At 35.7% G+C, this 26,757-nt stretch overlaps 1 protein-coding gene across 1 annotated transcript in view; it reads right to left on the bottom strand.

Annotated features, from left to right (window-relative positions):
- LOC119077076 (calcium/calmodulin-dependent 3',5'-cyclic nucleotide phosphodiesterase 1-like) overlaps positions 1 to 26,757 on the bottom strand; it is a 265,077-nt gene that overhangs the window by 222,272 nt on the left and 16,048 nt on the right. The window lies entirely within an intron of this gene.

The raw sequence follows: 26,757 nt of genomic DNA on the forward strand, positions 1-26,757 counted from the left end.
TCTTTTTTTTTTGGATTCTATTTGCATATTATATATATACCTATCCATACCGCGTATATGTTTGCAATGTTGCAAAGGTTGGAATCTTGATTTATTCGTTATTTCATTTTGAGATTAACAACTAACAAAAATTAATTACTTACTAGGTTCTACCAATTGAGTGGGTCAGGTCAATAGACTAGTTTCATTGAAATCAGTTCTTTAAAGTAAAGTTACATCAAACAAAATAAATCGAGAATTTTATGTTCTTTTCTTACCAAAATTGAAATTTCATAGTGCACATGGAATCTATTACTTCGTCTTATCCTGATCTAATCATTTCAATAGGTTGATTCAACGCACTTCAAGCAAAACTGATAATAGTCGACAGCTGTCAAATAGAGTACTATTTTCATTTTGTTTGAAATGGTTTTTGCAGTGTTTTACAGTTATATGACACACTCTCAAGTCTCAGTACCCTATTAAGAGTATCACAATGCTTGAAGTGCGTTGGTTGATTACAAATGTATTGCTTAAGAGGTTTCGAGCGTTCATTTCAGACACACTATCAAAAACCGAAAAAAATGGGCCATTGCACGAATCGAGGGGTGACTCACTTCTAGATTAAATGGATTAAATGGTATTAAATGGATTTAATGGATTAAATGGATTAAATGGTATTAAATGGATTTAATGGATTAAATGGAATAAAAATTGGATTAAATGGATTAAATACGAAAAAATTCATTTTACAAAATACTGTAAAAGTCTTAAAAATTGTTGATTTTGATCGAACCACGTACTACAACTCATACTACAATGTTAAAAAGCGAAAAAAATCCACTTTTAGGAGTTTTTGGTGTAAAGTGGATTAAATGGATTAAATAAATTTAATACCATTTTTAACAAAAAAAAAATTTCCTTTACCTCACGAGTACTTAAACGAGCTGGTGATCGTGCAAATCTATTTTTCGCAATTACTTTACAAATTTTTCAGGTGGGTAGCCTAATTATTTCGGTAAAACTAAAAAATTTTTTTTGGATTAAATGGATTTAATGGATTAAATGGAAGTGCGTCACCTCTCGAAAAAAGTTCATTTTACAAAATCCTGTAAAAGTCTTAAAAATTGTTGATTTTGATCGAACCACGTACTACAACTCATACTACAATGTTAAAAAGCGAAAAAATCCACTTTTAGGAGTTTTTGGTGTAAAGTGGATTAAATGGATTAAATAAATTTAATACCATTTTTAACAAAAAAAAAATCCTATGCCTCACGAGTACTTAAACGAGCTGGGGATCGTGCAAATCTATTTTTCGCAATTACTTTACTAATTTTTCAGGTGGGTAGCCTAATTATTTCGTAAAACTAAAAACATTTATTTGGATTAAATAAATTAAATGGAAGTGCGTCACCCCTCGGCACGAATACTTAATTTGGACCTTAATTATCACGAATTTAGTTTGACATTTGGTAAATTACTTGATTTCGACAATGATTTTGCACATTTAATTTACTTCTGCAAGGCAAGTTTCACGATAGGTACAATTTCTGTTAATTCAACAACAGTGATGCACAAGCAGCTATGTTTAAGCAAATCATTACACTATTTATAATGAGAATTTGGTCCATTTGGTCTCACTTCTTCGAAATTAGGTTTTATTTTGATGAAACTAGTTAAAACACAATATTTCTGACACGACGAACATTTTGTTTTCACAATATGGTGGCCGACTGCGATGTTTGAATTTCTATTGTCATGAAGGATAACCACAATGATATCAAGAATAATCACATGCGTTTCATTGGAATAAAACGAGATGGCGACATAGTATTTGGTTTGGATCAAAACTTAAGACTCGGAACCTCTTAATTTTTGGTAGACGTCCAACCGAAATAACTTTGAGTATATATAGCATGCTAACATGTTAAATGTATTGAAGTAAAAGATTTCGCACCAATGTTTTCAAGCTTTTTAAATGAAAAGAGGTAGTAGACCCGATAATAATTTTGCTGATATGCCGTCTGTGAAATGTGAAAGTAAACTCCAGCTCCCATTACAACTTTACAAAAATATTTTAACTCGTCTCAAGTTAGTCTATTATAAAATCGTAGCATTTCGCGGGATATAATTGTAAAAACAAAGTTTTGTTTGAAGATTTCAGTTCACTTTCATCATACATAAAGTACACGAATATATTCGTTATGGGTGCAAAATTGTACGTTGATGTTAAATTTAATTAGTTAATCATTAAAACGAGGAGAAAGTAATCAACATCATACTTACGGAAATCCTTTTCCAACTACAGTCCCATTGAACTTTGAATTAAACTTTTATTTAATTTGTTTGTGAAATTCTAATCCTCAGCTGTGTCACATTAAATCTTGCAGCGTTAAATCAGAAAACTTCATTGACATACTATATACATAATGTAATTAACAGCACAAATATTTTCTTCTTGCTGGAATTTGAAAACAGAAAACACAATTCATTTAATAATTAAGGTGCCAAAAAATTTTCATTTCCCGTCACATTCTTTGCATTATTTTTCGCTATAAATTTAAAATAGAAAAATAAATCAACAATACACGTTGACAATTAGTATCCAATTAGTTTAACACGTTTACGTAACAGTAACACACCTTCACTCATTAAAAGCATCACTGAAATTAACCAACATTTTTATCAATTTTTTTTAAAGACAAAAAAATTAACAAAATGTGATTAACATTTTTATGCATTTCACATGAATAACAACCTGAACCGATTGACAGTTTATGATAGACTGATGTAGAAGAGAAACAACCACTGATGGATAACATAACGAAAGCAACACAAAAATAAAAATCTATCATACGAAAAGGACTATAATAAACCTGCGCCGCCAGTACTAGGACGAAAATATACATTCTTTTTCCTTATGAGCATATATACCCAAAGTTGCATGGAATGAAGAGTGATGAATCTGTGGAAGAAATTTTTTCGCTGTTTTGTGATATGAAAATGAATATTTTCCACCGTTTGATTTCCGCACAAGTTTATGCATGCGAGAGTTAGATTTTATGCTTTTTTTCCCTAAGTATATGCCATGGATTTGTGTCGATGGGTTATTTGTATGTATGTAAAAGTTATTTTAAAAGTTTAGAGTGGAATTGATTTTATATTTGTAACATATCGCTTCTCTAATGGAATTATAATGTGAAGAACATGTACTAATTCCAATGTATGTTATGGTGTTCTTTGTTTTCCGAATTGCTATCGAAGCGTTTAGAGTATACTACACGATTGAGGTGTTGAAGCTTAGTCTGTTACACTCGTAAAATCTGACAAAAAACGTAGGCATAGATGTGGGTTAGATGAGTAATGAACTCTGATGAGTTGGTTTATTAGTTGTACAGATGATAAGCCCTCACGATAGACTGACCACATTTTATATAACATGTGTGTACTATATTCCCTCTCATGAGCTACCTATTTATTTTGAGTTGACTGTAATTCAGAACATCTGCATTATAACAATAACAATAACAAGCAATTAGAATGCTTTTGTTTGTCGATATTTTGAAATTAGATCAATAGAGCCAGCAATGCAGTTGTGTGGGTTTTATCTAACATGAGAAATAGTAAGAAAAAACAGTATGAATCAAACATTATCAAACGAAAACAAATATGTGCATTTATTTCAAAAGTATCAGCAGAATCTGCACATCAGCGTATGTGGTTTTTCAATGTTACAAATTTGCAAGAGCTAATGCTGACGAATGCAGTAGGATTTGAGGCTAGACATAGAACCTTGACAAGGCTTGAAGAGACGCACAGTTTGTTTGATTACAAATGCCGCACCGCCGGCGTCATGTCAGCGTGACGGAGATTTTAGACATTTTTGGCGACAAAAATCGGAATATTTGAGTGATAGAGTGTCATACATATTTGCATTTTAAAAGTATTACTACCATAGCATGATTGGTATCATTGGAAAGCTGAAGCAAATACGCATGGTTTTCCAGCCTTCAGTTGTTTTGTCAAGGTGGAGACATTCTTTAGAGATGTAGCCAAATTTATTTTAAATTTTATTAAAGTCGCTCCCGTCTAGTGCAGTGGCACTGTTCCAGTGTTATTTTTTATGGTATGTTACTAAAGATACTAGGCGTACTCCCCAAATATACCATGTACCGGGACTTGGCCACTGCAGCCGATTAGTTACCTAAAAAAAAACCGATTTTTGTCAACTAAATTGGCCAATATAGCTTGTATCTATACTCAAATTGTGCGTAACGTCAAGGCCAACAATCTTATAGAAACAGAACTAAATAAATTATCCATCAGCATTAACTCGAGCTATCCATAAAAAACGATTTTGACACTGTTTAGGCAGAACCATCGATATAATACAGGGTAGATAAGCAAACACAAAGAACGTTTGCGCGGGTATGAATTTATGTGCAACGTAACTTCCGTTCTATACAAATATTTGAAAATCTTAATGCCCCTTACCTCTTTGAATGTATTTATTAATGTCCCTTAGCTTTATTTTGTGTTGCGATTAAAATTTTGTGTCGTTGTGTGTGTGATATATTTCTGAATATTCGTTCTTCGTGCGTGCCAATCTATCCTATATTATATAGGTGGGCGTGCCTCACGCTCTCTAGCGCCGATCATAAAATGAATTTTTACAAACTTAGTACTACGTTTTACTCACAACGATTCAATATTGTGCTGTTTATGAACCGCTAAACCGCTAAAATAAATTTGAAACGACAAAAGGGTCAGTTTACATTGTCAACGTTGCTGCGAGCAAATCTTCCTTAAATGCAATTGAATTTTACCATGTGCCTTCCCATAAGAAACTGTCTTTCAAAAAATCTTTCATTTTCACAGCCATTATAAATGTATTAAACGAAAGTTTTGAATTTTTAATGAATTCTATTTCTACTGCTTTCCATTTTTCGAATTCATCCGATTATAAATAACTGAACTTTTTCCTGCTTAATTCTTTATTCAACGGTATATCAAATGTATTATGTATATCACCAGAAATGCCACGCATAGACCCCAGCTAGGTGTTATTTGGAGAAAAAAAAATTGCTGCGCTGCATATCGATATTATACAGAAAAAAATTGTTTCTACATGGAAATACACTGGGAATGTGTCGATCTTCGTATCGAAGGTCAGCGGCTCCTAATGATGCCACGATTATGTCACTTACACCATTCACTGAACTTAGTTAAATGAACTTTTTGTTGATGAAAATGGTCGTCTTACGAAAACTTGTTCTCTGAACAAAAAGTAGTTTCTATTAGCTTAAGTTCATAGCATCAGAACTTACATAAATCGATCGTGCTGCACACAGGCAATATTATGTTTATATAAATCAAGCGACATACTCAATCTAAATTTAGATCCAATTACGATTGCTTTGTATTGATATCGCCATTGATACCCGAGATCGAAATCAATGTCACTCCTTATTATGATACAATTTTCTCGACAGTTTCCACCTGATTTGAAATCATAATATAAAATAACAATTTTATTGACATGGTGTATGTACCTTGTATATTGGAACGTAGAAATACACTCTTGACTTTCCACAAAATACAATAAATTTTATTTAAAAATCAATATCATCGAAATTCCACTTCAAACAAGTTTTCCTCTTCTCGATTTTTTTTACCCGCTAGACAGGGCGCCACTCACATGACCATAACGTTCTTGGCGTAACGTTTGTGCAGGGGGCATAAGTTTAGACTGGATAACGGCAATATTGCGACCATGTATACTAAATACGAATTTTTATAACCAAGATAAATTGGAACCGATTGAAAAATGGCAATTATACAGAAATATTTGGTGTATCGTTTATGGAGAGATAATACTACGACGAAAAACTGGCTATCCTCGGCAACGAAGCATTTTTATATCGACTTATTTTTTAAACCTTTTTTGGCTGAAATCGTGCTCTCTTGTTCGAAATTTTTGATGTATTGTCGGCGATTAATGAAAATTTTCGAATACTTGAGAGTTTTTCTTTTGCACTTCTACTCCCGGGAATGTTGTACAATTGGGGATATAATGAAATGACCTAACCTTTTACCTTAGATGGAAGATTTCTTATAAAAGTGTCTATGGTTATACTCACAAAAGAATTCAATAGATAGTGGTGATTAATGTGTTCCTTGCTATAAAAATACGTGTATGTAGTGTACACTTTATGAATATAGCATTTTTCCATAAAAAATTGTATTGTTATGGGGTTTTTATTGCTCAGATTATTGGTATATGCATGCATTGACTATAGATCTATATGTGCCATTTTATTACCAATGTTATGATATTATAATGCAACTAGGAACACCAACAGCTAGCGTTAAATGTTACTTTTTATTGTGTTTTTCCAAGGAATTTATAGTCTCATCAACATCAATGCTGTTTAAGAGCCATTGTCACTAATTATTTGATAGTCGTACTACATGAGGCGAGTATTTTACACGCAACTTTTCATTCCAATTAAACAACAATTCATGTACAATGTAGAATTCGTTGTAGTTTGATTTGGGGGCTTACCATCAAGTTGAATTTGTCGAAAACGAAACTCATGTTAAACATTGACTATGACAGAGACATTAACCTGTCACAGACGGAAAGCATATTGACAGTTTTACTATTTGATCTATTACTTCATTTGTTCGAAGATTTTCAAAGATTGATTTCAGAAATCTTTTACTTCATTTGTTTTAAACACACTTTTGGCTATATAATACCTCATTAGTCGGAGCTTGTCGTTTATTATTGCTGTCGTTGTCTATAGCAGGTGACAGCCGTGTGTAACAGGTTCAACTTGGTGATTGAGCGAGTCGACAGCTATGTGTACCTAGGTCACAAATTGAAGCTGGGTCTGGACAACCAAACTTCAGAAAAATACGTAGAATTGGTCTTGCATGGGCAGCGTTAGGAAAACTCAGGCTAATTTTCAAAAGCAAAATGAACAATGTTCTGAAACGTAAAGTGTTCCATACGTGTGTCCGTCCCGTGCTCGCATATGGAGTGGAAACGTTACCGTTAATACAGTCGAAGAAATTTAGTTTTCGGGTTTTCCAAAGGTATTAATCCTATTTAACCCACACTTTATCCCACAACAATGGAATCCACAAATTTAAATTTAGTTAACACAACGGTCACAATGACGGCGCTGCAGTCACGATTTCAAAATGTGATATAGGGTGGCTAAACTAAATTTTGGTTTTAGCCTCGGTTTTAGCTACATTTTCTCTTGGTTTTTAGTAATTACATTAGGCTTTTAAATTAAGAGTATCTTTATGTAATATAAACCGTTTGAGTTTGAAAAAAGATGTTTTGTATCAGTGAACGATATAGGAAAGCGTTCAGTACGTCTCAACAAACAAAAGAACGTACAACATATTTGTACATTTAGCCACCCTACGTCCGTCATCGCATCTATTGTCTTCAAAAACATATTGTGTGGTTGTCATGATATGTATCAGAAGTTTGTTTATTTATGTGTCTCATCTAAAATGCTCGCCAGCAAAATTTTGATCATTAAATTCAACGGCAAAATTGATCTAAATGTTAAAATAATTGTGAATAATAGTGAAGTTACTGTGGTTTTGTTTTCTCCTCATAAAGGAATTTGCATCAGTTCGCTGTAAAGTGCGGAGCACCATTAGAAAAAAAAAACTTGTCGCTTAAGAATGATCAAAAAGTTGCTGGACGCAGTAGCTACATCTAATGCTTTGCAGGATCAAGAATAAAAATTAGAGAAACACCAAGAGCCGTCCATTTGAAATCTTCACAATCATCATTTCAACTAAAGGGCTTTTTTTAAATGAAACGGAAGTTCGCTCGCAGATTCGGAACTTCGGAACATTCTTTTTCGCCGAATTACAATTTGGCATAGTAAATAAATTCAATTCTTTGTATAAGTGAAGCTCATGATTGAGCTAAATCATGAAAACAGAATCTGGTCAGGAATAAGATAAGAATATGAATATGACGAACTTCAAAGTTCCTGATTTATAAAGGCCTGCTCATGCAGTTATGCTTGTTGTTACGATTTCCAAAGAATTTTAATATCAAATTTTAGACAAAAGAACAATTTCCAAATCTGTTTTCTATTTAATTTATTGTATTGAACGACCTCGTTCTAGGGTAATAAAATTTTCTGTGGATAATTTGTAACTTCATGAAGATATTAAGATGAAAATCCTCAGAAACATTATTAGTCTTTTTGCACTCATTAGGAACTTCGGAAAATAACTACTGGGCAGTCGAGACGGTTTAGTTGTTGTCCGTAATTATATTTTGACTTCGTAGAACATACTGTCCCGTACAATCTTTTTCTAAATAAAAAGTTGGGCTAAGAGTTGCGTTTTTTGAAGAAAAAAAAATCTTCGGGAAGTTCCCCTCCATCCAGAAGCCGTGAAGTATCGCCAAAGTCAAATCGACAATATTGTATTTTTTGGTGATTTGTCATATTTTGGAGTTTCTTCACACTTTGGCGAAAAAAATAGACCTGAAGAAACGCCATAAAGACAAATTTTCAATTCTCTATGATCCTTGAAGTTTCTTTACTCTTTGGCGATTTTTCTTGTTGATTTAACAAATCAACCATAATGATGAATTGCCAAGAAAAATCGACAGAGCGTGAAGAAGAGAAAAATCGCCTGAGTGTGAAGAAACGCCAAAGTGTAAAAATACGTTTTTGAAATGTCTTTACATTATCTTTCGTAAAATGATGGTTTCCTCGGGATCCTTTATTTCGTTAAAGTATGAATTCCTTAGGATTGAACAAGATGCCTTTACGTTACCTGACATAAAATAAGAGTTTCCTTAGGATCGAACCAGGCAGCATTTCGTAACTTTTAGATTCACTAGCTTCGAACAAATAACTCCTTTGAGATAAATTACGTAAAAGGATAAATTTCCAAGGATTGAACAAAATCATCATCATTTGTGGTTGATTTGTTTAATCACCACGAAGAATCGCCAAATTTATCATTCTTTGTTTCTGTCGGCGTTTCTTCACACCTTGCCGATTTTTAATTTTTGGCGATTTTACTTTGGCGATTCTTCACGGGAATCTTGATTCTACGAGCTTTAGCGAAAAAAACCCTTTAGTTGAAATGATGATTGTGAAGATTTTAAATGGACGGTTCTTGATCCTGCAAAGCATTAGATGTAGCTACTGCGTCCAGCAACTTTCTGATCATTCTTAAGCGACAAGTTTTTTTTTCTAATGGTGCTCCGCACTTTACAGCGAACTTCACTATTATTCACAATTATTTTAACACTTAGATCAATTTTGCCGTTGAATTTAATGATCAAAATTTTGCTGGCGAGCATTTTAGATGAGACACATAAATAAACAAACTTCTGATACATATCATGACAACCACACAATATGTTTTTGAAGACAATAGATGCGATGACGGACGTAGGGTGGCTAAATGTACAAATATTTTTTACGTTCTTTTGTTTGTTAAGACGTACTGAACGCTTTCCTATATCGTTCACTGATACAAAACATCTTTTTTCAAACTCAAACGGTTTATATTGCATAAAGATAAGGTAAGCGAGGTAGTAGCTGACCGGCTAAGCAATTTTTCAACTTTGGTCATCAGTATCTCAAGATGGTTTCGATGAAGCTAAGTTTTTCCTTCGTCAGAATTTAATTTGATCTGTTCCCATTCCGTAGAATATCAGAAATATTGACAATTAATTAATTTTTATTGTAAAAAACTGATTTTACTGAAGCACTGTTTTTGATGCAGTAGCTGACCACTAAAAAACGGATGTTGTTATACCTGACCAGTCTTGTTGCAGTAGTTGACCGCTACAAAATTAAGACATTTTTCACATTTTTCGCAATAATTTCGCATTATTCGACACATTTTCACTCTTAATTCACTGATATTAACCAATTTCAATGATAAAAACTCATAAAAACACAAAATATCAACGAATTTTAATCACATCATTTTGTACACAACAATGCACATGGAAGGTGAATTTGTCACATGAAGAAAAATGTACGGAATTTGGTGCGGTCAACTACACAAACATGGCATATTTTTGATGCAATGTTTTGACCACCATGTAATTAATCAAATATTAACTTTTAGACGCCATTTATGTTAATAATATTAATTGTCGAACTATTTACTACCTAAAAACACCAAAACTTTGTCCATTAATAATTCTTTTGTCAATAAAAACCTTAAATTAGACCACACCGATCTTTCGATTTTCTTAAGAATTGTGCAACTTTGTACTGATCTTAGAGTAATTATACCTAGAGAGGAAATGTCGAACAGAATTACGTAAAATTTGTGGTCCCGACATGAAATACGTAATGTTTGATAGTGTGCGTTTTTCCCTACTAAATTGGTGGGCAAATTAGCGCAAACAATTTGAATGTGCCTACTAGAAGGATTCTTTTAAAAAAATTGAGAACCTTTTTCATACCACGATGTGAACTGATATCAACAAACACAACGAAAAAAGAATAGAAATTGACCCGTGTTGTTTTATGCAGCAAATTAGTTGTGCAAATGTTTGTTCAGTTAGTTTTTTATTAAGCACTTAAAATTACCGAAAAAATGAACAGGCATTGCCCTTGACTTCTTTACTTTGGCATCCCGTAATGAATCACATTTGCACCATATTTAATTAATAATAATAATTATTATTGCGAATGATTTTAAACAAAATTCCAAAATAGTAGTAGGCGATTTGGAAAATACAAAACTGACAACTATCAACATTTTCAACGCCTACATGTGTTAGTGAAAAGCTCTACGTAAAATTGTACGAAATATAAATCTTATACAAACTGATGTCGGGACCACATTTTATCGTACGAAATACCTCTCTAGGTATAATTACTCTAAGGTACTGATATGGTTTCATTTTATGGTTTTATCAAATAAGTAAACATAATAATCGCATTATTTTCATGAAAAAATTAATCTTTAGGCTCTAAAGATTAATTATAACGTTAATTTGCGTATTTTCATTTGTTATTATTTTCCAAAACAGATAAATAATGTAGCTGGTCAGGTACACCTGCACGGTCAGCTATACCCTCGCTTACCTTACTCTTAATTTAAAAGCCTGATGTAATAATTAAAAACCAAGAGAAAATGTAGCTAAAACCAAAATTTAGTTTAGCCACCCTATATCACATTTTGAAATCGTGACTGCAGTGCCGTCATTGTGACCGTTGTGTTAACTAAATTTAAATTTGTGGATTCCATTGTTGTGGGATAAAGTGTGGGTTAAATAGGATTAATACCTTTGGAAAACCCGAAAACTAAATTTCTTCGACTGTAAAAGCTTCCGAAAATAAATTAAGAATATCACAAAGAGCCATGGACGGGAGTATGCTTGGAATTACGCTCAGAGATAGAATAACAAATAAATGGATCCGAAAGCATTTTTAAGGTGGAGCTTGGCGGGACATATTGCAAGAAGGACGGACGAACGTTGGACCAAAAAGATCATGAACTGGAGACCACCTAAAACACGACCTAGAGGTAGACCACCAGAGAGATGGAATAATAGTGTAGAGAGTTAATCGGTAACAGTGTTGTGAAATAGTCCTGTAATGAAATCAAAAATCTATTACACCGGCTAGTCATCTGTTGTCGACAGCAACGGCAAAAATAATCGTGACCTCTGGTTAATGTGGTCTTGATATAGAAAAATGTATGGCCAAACAAACGAAGTAAAAGATTTTGTATCAAAGATTAAGAGACGCTTTAAACAAAAAAGTAAAAGACTTATTGATTGCATCGCATCACCATAACTGAAAGGTTAACTATAAACCTACTTAGCCAGTGCAACAAAGTTTTGTGTAACCTTGGGTAAATTAACGTTTGAAATTAGTGTTTAGAGTCTCTGTTATGCTTTTTGTCAATGATCTTGATGTCTCTTAAATTTAAGCGTTTTTATGTATGAATATACGGTTACGCCATTTATTTTTTATTGTTGAATTCAAACCATATTTTCCTTTCAATTTAATTTTATTTAAGAAAATAATCTTAAAATCTTCCGTTTTCACGCGGCAAAATGTGATCCGGTTTTTCTTATTTTCGAAATAAATTAAACAGAAATTGTGGGGAATGAAAATTACATTAGAAATCCTCAAATAAACATTTAGCAAAAAGCTTTTTGCTTAAAAAATAAATTTATTTTATATTCCTCGTATATGATAGTAGTGGTATGGGCTCGGAATAGCGTAACAAAGAATCAGTCGAAAATGAAAACGATGTTCGTCTGAATAAATTTACCATCAATTTTGATCTTATACCCGCATGGTATATGTATACCAAAAAGACAAATCCAACATTTCTTCCTTCCGCATTTAGTGTGTTTTTCTTTCATTCGCTCTCGACAAATACGAATTCATGAATTCATCCACTAATATACAACCACGCCACATGCAGTAATGTTTCGGAAAATCTTACTTACACACATATCTTCGGGAACCGCCAGCTGATAAATGATATTATACACATTTTCAAATTCAAATGAATTGATATTTTGTCTGCGTTTACGATTATGGCTTTCTATGATAGCACCAGCAGAGACGTTCAGCGAAACATTTTCTTTATTTGATGCGAATATGAGTGTAGAACATATGGCTTATGGTGGAACACCATATTATACATCCTTTTTTCGGTGATATACCGCACAAATGTATGTGTCAAAATCCGGGGTTTCCAGTAGCTTAGCTTTGTATGTATTCATTAGGTTGAAATTTTCATATTATAGCACATTAATCCCTCCTTTTAGAGCTCAGCAATACGGAATATCTGACGACACGCACAACTTGTAGCGAGACCCAGTCCCTCTACAATTATTCCTAAGATATACCCCCGGTATCTGCCCCCCGAATCGTTAGCGACCTACAACCAATGCCGATTTAAAGATAAACAATCAAAAGTCTATTAGGTTAAGATCATTAAATAAGTTAAGTTGCAATATTATAACGTTCGTTAGATGAGTTTTGGCGCGTGAATAGAACGCTTTCTCATCGTGAAAAGATGTACAAAAATACACACACAAAAAAAAAGAAGATAGAAAAAAAAACAAAAACTAAAACTTTAGCGACCACAAAAATTAACGCAAATAGAATAAGAAGTCTAGTATTAAGCCCCATCAACTTTGTTCAAATGTTCGCTCCGATTTTATTGGCACCATCTATTGGCAATTTTGATTAATTCCGAATCAATTGCTGGTACCATTCGAACACAATTACGTGGCCGGATAGAACGATTCGAAATTAAGAGCAACCCGACGAGAGATCCGAGCGAACATTCATTCGTACCCGTAAGCTCGTATCAAGAGGACACGAATATTCGAGAAACCTAAAATCGCGAACTGATTTTTTTGTAATTAATGAATCTGTTTTACGAATCTAAATTAATAGTTAATCGCGAGTGAAGATCATTTATCAATGTGGTAGAATATTGTGAAGAAGAAAAAGTGATAAATTGATAAAAAAAAAAAGAAAAGGAATCTCTCGGGCAAAGACGCCATTGTAAAAATTTAAAAAAAGAGAAAAAGAAAAAGTGAAAGGCCTTCAGCCATAACAACAAACCTAGTATCATCTGGTTATAACGCTACGACTGTGAGTTCCTGTGCTGAAATTAGGATCTGATTGGCGAGATTGGCATCAATCCCATATTATCGACCGGCAGGACAGTTCACCACGTGGCTCATCGGAAGTTCATCGTAAGTTTTTTTTCTATTACATTTATGCGCATAAAGTGAAAAGACTAAAGACAATCGTAAAGACAAAAAAAAGGCCAGTTTCAAATAAATGAATATACGAAAGTGCTAGTTTAAGTTAGGTTTAAGATCACGAAATTAGATTAAGTCATTTATAGTAAGTTACCTTTGGTTCCGCAATAACTAAGAGTAGATTTAATAAAAAAAAAGAATAATTTGGTCGCTAACTCATCGGTCTTTTATTCCGTTCGACAGTAACCCCATTTTGAAGCACCTAACAATAGAACGCCATATGCTAATTCTGCTAGCTCGTCATTTAAACGAAGGTCATTCTTGAAAGGCAAGAGTGATTATCGGTGACTCACTAGTAAGAGGCTTACATCTCAACCGGGATTCTCGTTGATAGGAAGTTTTGTTGTATTTGTTTCCGATAATTTTCCTAGTCGACCTAGACATTGACCGCCCCAGCTATTTACCTGACAGTAGCACCGTATAGCGATTTTTTTGGCCGTAAATTATTCTTAAAAAAAAAAAAAAAAAAATTTTGCATCGGATTTTCCATCTTAATCGTGGCATGATAAGTTGATAATAAAACCAAAAACAATTTCGTTGAGAACTGAAGTTAAACGCTGAAACGATAAACGATGCCATTGTTATTCATAAGCTAATAAAGCCACCGTATTTCATCACGATAAATCGTAACGGAAAAGTTCTTTTCGACTTTAAATTTTTGTTTATTCACATCTGCCATAACGAATGTATTGCTTTATTCATTAACGATGTTACGCGAATAATCAATTTCGCTATTGTCTCTGAAGCCTATTGTCTCGGCTCGGCAATCTTTACGAGACATGTAGTCAGGGCCGTATTAGAAATTTTGCAAATACAATACGTTTGCTTCGGAATTTATGTGCAATACAGTGTGGAATGAGAAGAAATTATTTTTGATTTTTTTTGAAATTTATAAATGAGCTTGTCCATATCCGCTGAAATACACGGTCAGTTCATTAAAGCTAAACTTTTTACCGAATTCGACGGAGAAAGAAGTTTGGTAAAAACTATCGAACGACCGATTTCAGTTAATGAATCTTTTCTGGAAATCATCAATCTAGAACGCGCTGCTTTAGATTTCGCGTATGAAAGTTTTCTCCCTTTCCTGCGCCGCAATCGTTGTACTGTACATCTACCCCGGTATACATCTTCTATGTTATATCGTCATTTCGGTTCTGTAAACGCGATACAGCGCGCTTGGCATTTCTTCTAACGAGGTATTAACCTTTCTTGCTTCTGAATATCCACAGTAGTTGGTAAAATGTCAGAGTCTTTTGATAGTTTGGCATTTTCTTATCCCAAAGATGAAGACATCAATAATTATGTTAAAGTCTTCACATATGAATTTTTATCGTACGAAATAGAATCGCAAGGAGCTAAAGTCGAAAAAGGTTTTTTTAAACGCCAAGCTCAATTAGCTCGTATCTTTAAAGACGGTTTCTATAAATTAGGAAAATATCCAGTGAGTCTTTCTTACAAAGATAATTTGGAAGCCTGTAAGCAGATATTAATTCATATCGGCGAAAAGTTTAAAACTGCCGACGAATACGCTCGACACGCCACAGCGATTCGGATTAATTTAATCCATCTAAGAGCTCGGTTAGGGTTTATTAAAGTACCAGAGGAAGACGAAGGGTACAAAGCCTATCGGTCAGAAATAATGTTCGCTCTTCGTAAGCTCGCTAAAGCTATAGAAGAAGACACTAGCGAGGAAGTAAAAATCTCCTTTTCGCGTCCAGTTGAACCCATTCCGGATTTGGATTTTTGGTCTGTGAGTGAATTAATGGAACAAGAAAGCGAACAACAAACGACTTTCCCTAAACCTCCTAATTCAAGTGAAATCGAAAAGGATTTAATAGATAAGATCTACCTAAGGTCGCTTACTTTTTGCTTGGATGAATCCCCATTAGAATATTCCATAACTACTTCCGAAAAAGATTTAAGACGAGAGTCTTTTGGTAGAAATCGACCTATAAACTCGACTGTACGACCGACTTTAATTTCTAATGGTTTTTCTAACGACATGGGAATGCCGCCTTTTAAAAATAGCGATGCAACGAATTCATATGTCAACCCTCGGCTAGGTGTCTCACCTTCTCGCACGGTCCATCCTTCCAAGGTCCGAATGTGGGAATGGGATGCGAAATTTTCTGGAGGTCCTAATGGAATGCAGGTTATGGATTTCATAAATCGAGTCGAAGAATTAGCTTTATCTCGAGGTGTTGTCCCTAAAGACCTTTTTGAGGGTATGAGCGACCTGCTTCTTGATCGAGCTTTGATGTGGTATCGCACCGGTAAAGAAAAGAAAAAGTTCACCGATTGGGAGAGCATGAAAGCCGCATTATTAGTCGATTATCTTCGATATGATTACGGCGATAGCATGTGGGAGTTCGTCAGAGGAAGGTTACAAGAACCCAATGAAAATGTTGTATCTTATTTCGCTTGTATGGAACACTTGATGTCTAGACTTAGTACCAAGATGTCTGAAGGTTTACAAGTCGACACTATTCGTCGTAATTTACGTCCAGAATTTCTCAATGCCTTAGGTACGGTCGAAGTGGCTACCGTCGACGAATTGAAATTTCATTGCAAAAAGATAGAAACGGATATTTTCCGAGTTAATACTCGCGTGCCCTTTTCACAAAGCGTAAAACCGTTGGCGTTTCCTTACAACGTCGCTTCATCCTATGGCAATAGAGGAAGAAATTTCCCACATCAAAAGACTGTTCGTTTCGACGAAGCCGAATTAGGCAAAGATAATTTCTATCGCGAAGTTCCTGAGAACGAATGGGAGCAAAGAATTCGTATTTTATCAAATCCAATGCCTAACCGAAACGAATCCAATTTTTCACAAAGCTTCAATAACGACCGTTCTAACTTTCATTACGGTAATTACGATAATTCCAGGTCGTATCCCATGCCTCGGACGAATTGGCGTCCAGCAAACAACTCTAATGGTTTATATCCTGAAAATCGCACTTCAGATTATGATCATCGGACTTATAATAACTTTCAAACCAACTCAGATAATCGCGAATCTAGCGGAAGATACGTAGCTCTCAAACGCAACCCTGTAGTGAACGAGATGTCGGGAAACGAAAACCGGAGTCAGAATCCATGGGCATTCCGACCTCCGACTCATCCCCGCCCATCCAATTAGTTCAGAATTTATTAAAGAAATTAATCAATAAAGCTCGATCGGATTCTTCCGTTCCTCCAACTTTCATTAGAATCAAAGGCGAGCCCAGGCCCTATGCCAACTTAAGTATTCTACAACAAACTTTCCCATCCTTATTAGATACGGGAGCTACTCGTAATATTTGTGGTGATTTAGGTTACGAACGTTTATTAGGTTTAGGATTTAAATACAGGAAAGTCAGTAATTTCCATCAGCCAGAGGTCAATCTTGCTGAGAACAGTAAACATGCTATTCGACATGTATTTTCAATTCCGATTCACTTTGACGGCATGTTTTCAATAATAGAAGTGTTAGGAGCTCCATCCTTACCTCGAGACATTGTCTTAGGAATTCCGTTTATGAGTTCCTTCCGAATGGGCATTTTCACCCCAAATACTATCTGGACACCCGATAATAGTTCTGATTTCGACTGTCAGCTAAACGTGATGGAAATTTCAGAAGAAGTAATGTCTGAAGAACGCTTTGAAGAAAGTCAAAAAGATTTAACAGAAGAACAGAGCCTGATTTTGAAACCAATTATCGAAAAGTTCGAGGAATTAGGTTCCATTCTTTTAGGTAGAACTGACGTGATAACACATGACATAGATACAGGCAACAATCCACCCAGTTTCACCAGTACCAGGCCTATGTCTTTAGACAAGCAAAAGAAAGTAGAAGCCGAGTTTCTGCGATTCAAAGAATTAGGAGTCGTAGAGCCGGCTCAAACAGCGTTTCGAAATGCATTGACCATGGTGGAACGGTACAAATGTGGGAAGTTGAAATTAAGATTGTGCTTAGATTCTAGAAAACTAAACGCCATAACAAGGTTGAAAAGTATGATTTACCGAGAATAGATTCTATCTTATCACGCTTGAGCAAAGCTCAGTATATATCAAAAATCGATCTGAAAGACGCTTATCTCCAAATACCTCTGACGGAAAGGTCGAAAGAAAAAACCGCTTTCTTTGTGCGTGGGCACGGAGTCTGGCAATTTAAAACTATGCCATTCGGTTTAGTAAACTGTTCAGCCACCATGCAGCGGCTCATGGATAAGCTCTTTGGCGATCTAGATGGAATCGTATTTGTTTATTTGGATGATCTGATTATAGTAAATGAAAATTTCGAAGATCATGTGCACACTTTGCAGACAGTAGCCGAACGTTTACAGAAAGCTAATTTGTCCATCAATTTTCCTAAAAGTGGCTTTTGTTTGAGGAACATGCGTTACATGGGGTACATTGTCGATGAATTTGGTCTAAGACCCGATCCAGACAAAATATCCTGTGTGCTCAAAGTTCCTTTACCAAAGACTATTAAGGAATTAAGGAGGTTTGTAGGAATGGCCGGTTGGTACCGGAGATTTATCGATTCTTTCGCAGTCACTGCTTCACCATTGCATGAATTAATCAAAGGAAGTAAGAAGGGAAAGAAATTGGAATGGAACGAGGAGTCGATTAAAGCATTCGAACAGTTAAAAAACAAATTAGTCTCCGCCCCTTTGCTCCAACCTCCTGACTTTTCAAAGCCTTTTATTATTTCATGTGATGCCAGCGACGGTTGTATTGGGGGTGTACTCAGTCAGTATTCCGATGAAACGAAGAAGTATGACAGGCCTATAGCGTACGTTAGTCGTAAGCTTCGGGGACCGGAAATCCATTACAATACAACGGAGAAAGAGTGCTTGAGCGTTGTCTTTTGTATAGAAAAGTTCCTCGAGTACGTGGAAGGAACGGTATTTACCGTATATACTGATCATTCCGCCTTGACGTGGCTGTTTAAACAAAAGAACTTGACTGGCCGTTTGGCTCGATGGGTCATGAATTTACAGCAGCACCATATGAAAATCAAACACTTGAAAGGAAAAAACAACGTCGTGGCTGATGCCATCTCTCGATTCCCCATTTGCCATATCCTAGAATATGTCGATTTGTTAGAATTCATTCCGTCTAATCATGACGCTTGGTACGGCAATCTATTGAGAGAAATTAGAGCAAATAATCCGCGTTATAAACGGTACAAAGAAACAGATGGAAAGATTTTTTACTGTCCTATTCCTACCGGAAAAAAATTAACGAATTTTAAATGGAGACTGGTGGTTCCCGTCGAAAATCGATCCGAAATATTGAAGGAATGCCATGATGATCCAAAATCGGCTCATTTAGGTGTTCGGAAAACTATCGATCGGGTTTTCGAAAGATACTACTGGCCCGGAATTTCGAAAGATGTGAAGTCTTACGTTAGGAACTGTGAAGTGTGTGGGATGACCAAGTCTAGCAATTCTAAGCCTTTCGGACTGATGGGAAAATTTCGTAAAGCTTCTTTACCTTGGCAATTAATATCCATGGACCTTCTCGGTCCTTTTCCTCGATCAAAAAGAGGACATACTTCCCTATTCGTAGTTAGTGATTGGATAACTAAATACCCTTGTTTGATACCATTACGAACTGCTGTCGCGAAAAATATTGTCAAGAACGTGGAAGAAAAGATTTTCTTAGAGTACGGTGTTCCACAGACCACGGTCATGGACAACGGTCCTCAATTCGCTCGGAGTGAAGAAGTAAAAGCTATGTTAAAGAAGTACGGGATTACTAGACTGTGGAGCAATTGCTTTTACCATCCACAGAGTAACTTTACCGAACGCCATAACAAGAACATAAATGCGGCGTTACGAGCATATATCAAAGACAACCATCGTACTTGGGATGAAAATCTTCCCGAAATCTCTTTAGCTTTAAAAACTGCTGTGCATTCTGTAACTCGTTATTCTCCGTTCTTTCTTAACCACGGTAGGGAATACATGTTTCATGCTAATGATTATTCGCTGGTTGAAGAAAGCTTGGACAGCGATCCAATCGAAAGTCGTACCAAGTTTTTAAAGCGCTTCCAAGCAATTTTCTCTGATATACAAACTAGAATAAAGGAGGCTTACGAGCGTAATAAGCGATATTATGACAAGAAGCGAATACATCTGGTTTTTAAAGAAGGCGACCAAGTGTATTATAGGAATCACGCGCTATCCGACGCAGAGAAAGGTTTCAGCAAGAAATTAGCCCCCATTCGGATGCCTGGCAGAATTAAACGAGCGATTTCTGACGTGGCTTATATAATCCACGATGAAGCGGGAAAAGAGGTTGGAAAAATCCACGTACAGGATTTGACCCCTCGTTTTTCCGCTAAGTAAAAAAAAAAAAAAAAGAAAAAAAAAAAAAAGACGACATGATAGGCTATGACGGATTCTTGGCAAGAATCTAACCTCAGGGAATATTAAACCGTTCAAACAGCAATAAGTCTGATGCCACTAGGTTAAGGTAGATATAAGATTTTCATTTTCATTTTTATTTGCATTAGCGTTTTTTTTAGGATAAATTAAAATAGATTCTGCTTGCACGAGATTTTTTTTTAGTTTCTTAAGTTTTACTTGTATGGTATTTCTGCGTAATTTAAGTTCAATTAGATTGATCCCACGATTACTTCGGCACCCGCAAATCTTATCATTAACATTCCATTTTGATGTTTCGAAAAGGTTACGAGCATTCAATGATTTGAAATGAAGCACAAAGCGTTGCACCATGTTGTTGAGGAGACAGAATAAACTTTCATGATAGTACCAATCGAATAAATTCGACAGGTGATGGATTAAAGTTCGGTGAGAATCGAATTTCTAGTTGATATCTAATGAAAAGCTGTCACTTTTCCCACCAGACGAAAAGTCCAATGGTCCATAGAAATAAGAGAGTTTGACATTGATGTCTTCATGTAGTTCATTAATCCTAAGCCGAACTAAGGTAAACCGCCTCTACTGAAAAACTAACAGTCCCACGAGCCGGTGTTTTTGTGTAGATGACACAAGGGTAATAGCGTTTTTTATGCAAAAGCAGATCAACCGGTAGTTCGAAAGTTGGAGAATTCCAGTTAAAGGAAAGGTATTCGCGTCAATTTTTTTTGTAGTATGAATTGTTTCATCCTGGCTACATGCCACATAGAAATTAGAATACAAAATTTGTTGAAACGAATCCGCTGTCGCTATAAACAATAGCGCTGTCCGATTTTCAAGTGTATTGTAAGCAATAACCACAATAAAGCAATAAATTCCGAATAAAAACATTCCCACCACGTACGAGAACGAACGCTCGTACTCACAATAAACTCATTGTCCTAAGTCGTCACTCACTAGCAGATGTTAAAACAAACGAAATAGCGTTAATTAAGTAGATTTTTTTCCGTCTACGACACAAGCGACAAAGCAATTTAATCAAAATCATCCGTCATATGAATTCCGAGAAGATTATTAAATTGATAGCAATAACGACCAGAATAATTAACGATAAGCCGAAGTACGAATAAATTTGAGCAATCAAATTAGATTGATCACTGATTTCCTTTTGTTTAAACGAGTGTTCGTACTAGGATCGCGAACCATATGTATATCGGCCATAAAGTTTGACCCTTAGCTGCCGTACGAACTAGGTCGTGATATAGTATGTAAGCGAAAACTTCAGCAAAATGACTGACGAAATTGAAAGGTATTTACAAACGCAATAGAAACTAAATTGCCCATTCCGAAGTAACGTAAATGTTATCTTGACAGTGCCGGATCCTATGCTTGCATTGCGGATTAGCCCTAGTAAAAGGCTAAACAGAACAGGAAGCAACTGTTTTGTTCGGTGCACTTCGAGATTAGTTGTAGATATATAAAGAATATTAACGCCGCCAAATTCGTGTAACGAATAGGATATTTGCTAATAGCCTCACCGCTATCAGTAAACATCCTAGCTCACGTCTAGGGGTTTGTAGCGAGACCCAGTCCCTCTACAATTATTCCTAAGATATACCCCCGGTATCTGCCCCCCGAATCGTTAGCGACCTACAACCAATGCCGATTTAAAGATAAACAATCAAAAGTCTATTAGGTTAAGATCATTAAATAAGTTAAGTTGCAATATTATAACGTTCGTTAGATGAGTTTTGGCGCGTGAATAGAACGCTTTCTCATCGTGAAAAGATGTACAAAAATACACACACAAAAAAAAAGAAGATAGAAAAAAAAACAAAAACTAAAACTTTAGCGACCACAAAAATTAACGCAAATAGAATAAGAAGTCTAGTATTAAGCCCCATCAACTTTGTTCAAATGTTCGCTCCGATTTTATTGGCACCATCTATTGGCAATTTTGATTAATTCCGAATCAATTGCTGGTACCATTCGAACACAATTACGTGGCCGGATAGAACGATTCGAAATTAAGAGCAACCCGACGAGAGATCCGAGCGAACATTCATTCGTACCCGTAAGCTCGTATCAAGAGGACACGAATATTCGAGAAACCTAAAATCGCGAACTGATTTTTTTGTAATTAATGAATCTGTTTTACGAATCTAAATTAATAGTTAATCGCGAGTGAAGATCATTTATCAATGTGGTAGAATATTGTGAAGAAGAAAAAGTGATAAATTGATAAAAAAAAAAAAGAAAAGGAATCTCTCGGGCAAAGACGCCATTGTAAAAATTTAAAAAAAGAGAAAAAGAAAAAGTGAAAGGCCTTCAGCCATAACAACAAACCTAGTATCATCTGGTTATAACGCTACGACTGTGAGTTCCTGTGCTGAAATTAGGATCTGATTGGCGAGATTGGCATCAATCCCATATTATCGACCGGCAGGACAGTTCACCACGTGGCTCATCGGAAGTTCATCGTAAGTTTTTTTTCTATTACATTTATGCGCATAAAGTGAAAAGACTAAAGACAATCGTAAAGACAAAAAAAAAGGCCAGTTTCAAATAAATGAATATACGAAAGTGCTAGTTTAAGTTAGGTTTAAGATCACGAAATTAGATTAAGTCATTTATAGTAAGTTACCTTTGGTTCCGCAATAACTAAGAGTAGATTTAATAAAAAAAAAGAATAATTTGGTCGCTAACTCATCGGTCTTTTATTCCGTTCGACAGTAACCCCATTTTGAAGCACCTAACAATAGAACGCCATATGCTAATTCTGCTAGCTCGTCATTTAAACGAAGGTCATTCTTGAAAGGCAAGAGTGATTATCGGTGACTCACTAGTAAGAGGCTTACAAACTGTTCAATTTTATAAGAAGTAACTGACAAATTGTTGAAAGATTTGGAGTTTACTGTACTTATCCGACTAGCGACACATTGTCTATGGTACTGGGATAAAGAAGAATTTTTTTTTGTATAACACATTCAATAACCGTACTTATTAATTGGGTATTATATGGCCTTTTACTCATCGGACTATGAGGCTTCCAATTATAAACTATGGATTTCAATTAGCTCAACTTTTATTTATTTAAAAAGTAAAGCAAAATCAGATTTTTATGAGTCATCTTAAAACCTCTTTCCTGTGATATGTGACTCAATAAGGGTGTTCTCTGTTGCCATGTTACACTCGAGTATATTGAGTATATATTACTGACATCCAGTTAAAATCCTATGAGTCGTGGTTATGTTAACTGAAAAATAATTACATCTCGACTCGACAGATTTAGATGATCTCTGTCGACCGAAATTCATTTGATTTTTTTAATAACTTTATTTGAAGAACGTTATTCGAACTAAAATTATTTACTTCTTGTTTCGCACACGAAAAAATCCCACTTTTAAGCTGTTCTACTTGGTTTATTGGTTTTCTAACATTTCCCATTGGAAATAGAATACGAAATGAGAGAAATAAGGGAAACAGCAGTAAACAGCGTAGATTCGATTGTTGGCAACCAGGCATCCCCAATAACGTTATTATTACCCGAAATGAATTCGGTTACTCGAATAACGTTATTCAAAAATCGAAATGAGTTCGGTTAATCGAATAACGTTATTCGAAAATCGAAATGAATTCGGTTACTCGAATAACGTTATTCGAAAATCGAAATGAATTTGGTTACTCGAATAACGTTATTCAAAATCACGAACTATTTTCGGTTAATTTATGACAAATGCATGCAGATTACACCAAAGATCATTTCCAAGGACTGAAAAAATACAAACTCAAACTCACAGACACAAATAATCGATCTCTGTGGGTCGGGGGTCCATTGCTGTATGAAAAAATTAAACTTTGGGGGACTCTCCGGTATTTATCCAGAACCATGGAAACTGGCCTGCTTCATGATCTTCAGGAGAAACAGGGGAAAACATTAACTAATATTTTTTCTGATTTTCATTCGAAAGAAGGAAAAGCGTAGCTCTTTTTTCGTTAGTGACATTCGAAATTCTCTTGCCTAAATCGGAAATAAATTGCTTTGCATGAGGACCCCATGGACCTAGCGTTTCAAATCCTAAAGGAACAAAGAAATATTGGCTAATTAAAGAATCATATAATGCGATCTTTTTATCCTCTTCCGTTTTTGCCACCCAACCAACATGTCTTGAACTATTCATCTGTAATTATTATATAGTAATTCTCAAAAACATACCAATCCAACAATGCGTAATACTTGAGTATTTAAACAAAAATCACGTCTAGTGCTTGATCGTAGACCGCTGAAACCCTCTGAGTCGACGTGTTTTGGAATGCTTTTCAGACCTCCTCAGATGCACGCTGTCCCCGCGGCTATTTAGTGAATATAAGTAGTCATACAAGTAGAATTCAGGCCATTTCAGGCCAACTTTGAGAAGCTGTGCAGAGCTCTCGGGAAGTTGTATTGACATTTTTCCGTTATTGGTTCGGAAACCGTTGCGAACATTCAAATAGATAAGTGTTATACTAACGAGAACTAACTGATAGGAGAGCCATCTGACATTAACTTTGTGTAACTTTCTGAACGTACATATGAGCGCGAATGACTATTATGTATAGTGTTATGTATATAGGTTACAACGGAGGTTCAATTAGTTTTAAGATTCATTCTGTTATAGCATCCAGTAGATGTAAGATAGAAACGAATAAATATTGTAGCTAGAGTAGAAGGAGTTGCATTTTATTTCATGGTCCTTCGTTCGCCATCAAAAAGTAATCAGCGAGACGAAGTGATATACAGTCCACAAATCAATTATAACAAGTTCAAGTGCGACAGTTTCAATCGGTGCGACAAACTGTTCTAAAAGTACGGGTGCCTGAGAATTGGCCGGTTAAATTTGAAAATTCCGAGGAGTGGAAATAGTTTGGTTCATGGAAATTAAAATCGTCAAATCCACTAATTCAAAGAAAAAACCGAAAATCGTTGGACAATAGCCGTCGAAGAAAAGTTGTTGTGCGCAGAGTGGTACAAGGTCACTGAGTTGGTGGGAATTTCCAGTTGAAATTCGTTCGACGAAGATATTACGGCAAAGCAAGATCAGCGAGTTGGTGGGAATTTCCAGTTGAAATTCGTCGAAGAAAAGTTGCTGTGCGCAGAGTGGTACAAGGTCACCGAGTTGGTGGGAATTTCCAGTTGAAATTCGTCGAAGAAAAGTTGCTGTGCGCAGAGTGGTACAAGGTCACTGAGTTGGTCGAAGAAAAATTGTTGTGCGCAGAGTGGTACAAGGTCACCGAGTTGGTGAAAGAAAAGTTGTTGTGCGCAGAGTGGTACAAGGTCACCGAGTTGGTGAAAGAAAAGTTGTTGTGCGCGGAGTGGTACAAGGTCACCGAGTTGGTGGAAACCAGTGGTTTATATCGAGAATCAACGGCCAAAAACAGTCGATGGTCAGAGAATCAATCTAAGTTGGTATTAACACAATTGGCATCAAGGCAAGATTACCGAGTTGAAATTCGTCGAAGAAAAGTAGTTGTACGTAAAGCGGTAGCAAGGTCATCGAGTTGGTGGAAAGTTCCAGTAGAATTTATCGTTGTTCGTTACATACCGTACGGAAGCAATCGTGGATCAACGTAAACCGTAAGCAGTGGAATTGGTACAATTGGCGAACAAAGCAAAGTCACCGAGTTGGTGGAAAGTTCCAGTAGAATTTATCGCTGTTTGTACCTACCGCACGAAGCAGTCAACGCAGGAAGCATTCGTAGTCATTGGGGATCAAACTAGGTTGGAATTGGTACAATTGGCAACCGAGGCAAGATTATCGAGTTGGTGGAAATTTCCAGTAGAAATTCGTTCGAAGCAGGGTCATCCGTTCCGAAGCAGTCTCGAAGTAATCTAATCGATTGGAGCCGTGAAAAGGGTCATCAAACGCTGTGCGTAGATTTGGTTCAAGCCGCAGTCTCATAATCCATTGGTCCAGAAGATCATCCATTTTTCCATAATCCATTGGTCCAGAAGATCATCCATTGGTCCAGAAGATCATCCATTTTTCCATAATCCATTGGTCCAGACGATTACCTATTGGTCCACGCCACATCCATTGTCGAACATGTCTGGGGAAACACAATCAACCAAAGAATCACATATCATCAAACCGTGTGGATTCACTTATCTGAAGCACAAGCGGACGAAACAATGTTCCAAATTTCAGCAATCGTCTCGACATAACCTCATTATGGTTACCACGGAAAAAAGTTTTTTTTTTATTTATCGCGGAATTTGATTACACACACGTTAACTAGCTTTGTCTTAACAAATTAACGTAATAACGCGCACTTAGAAATCAATTAAAGTTAGTATGCGCATTTGGTTTACCGATTAAAAAAAAAATAATAATAATAATTTCACTTTCACATAATGACAACGACGCGTTGCAACAAAGTAAATTTCAGTTCGACAGCTGTTTCAAAACTAGGTCATTGACACGTACATTGTTTGAAAATTTAGGACGTTCGATTGGATGAACATTTGTAGTTGTGCGATTTTGTTGTCAAATTTTTTCTGTCATTGTAAGAACTTTAAATCACGATCGTTTCGGGCTGGTT

The sequence above is a fragment of the Bradysia coprophila genome, unplaced genomic scaffold (assembly GCF_014529535.1).
Source record: "Bradysia coprophila strain Holo2 unplaced genomic scaffold, BU_Bcop_v1 contig_232, whole genome shotgun sequence".
NCBI lineage: Eukaryota > Metazoa > Arthropoda > Insecta > Diptera > Sciaridae > Bradysia > Bradysia coprophila.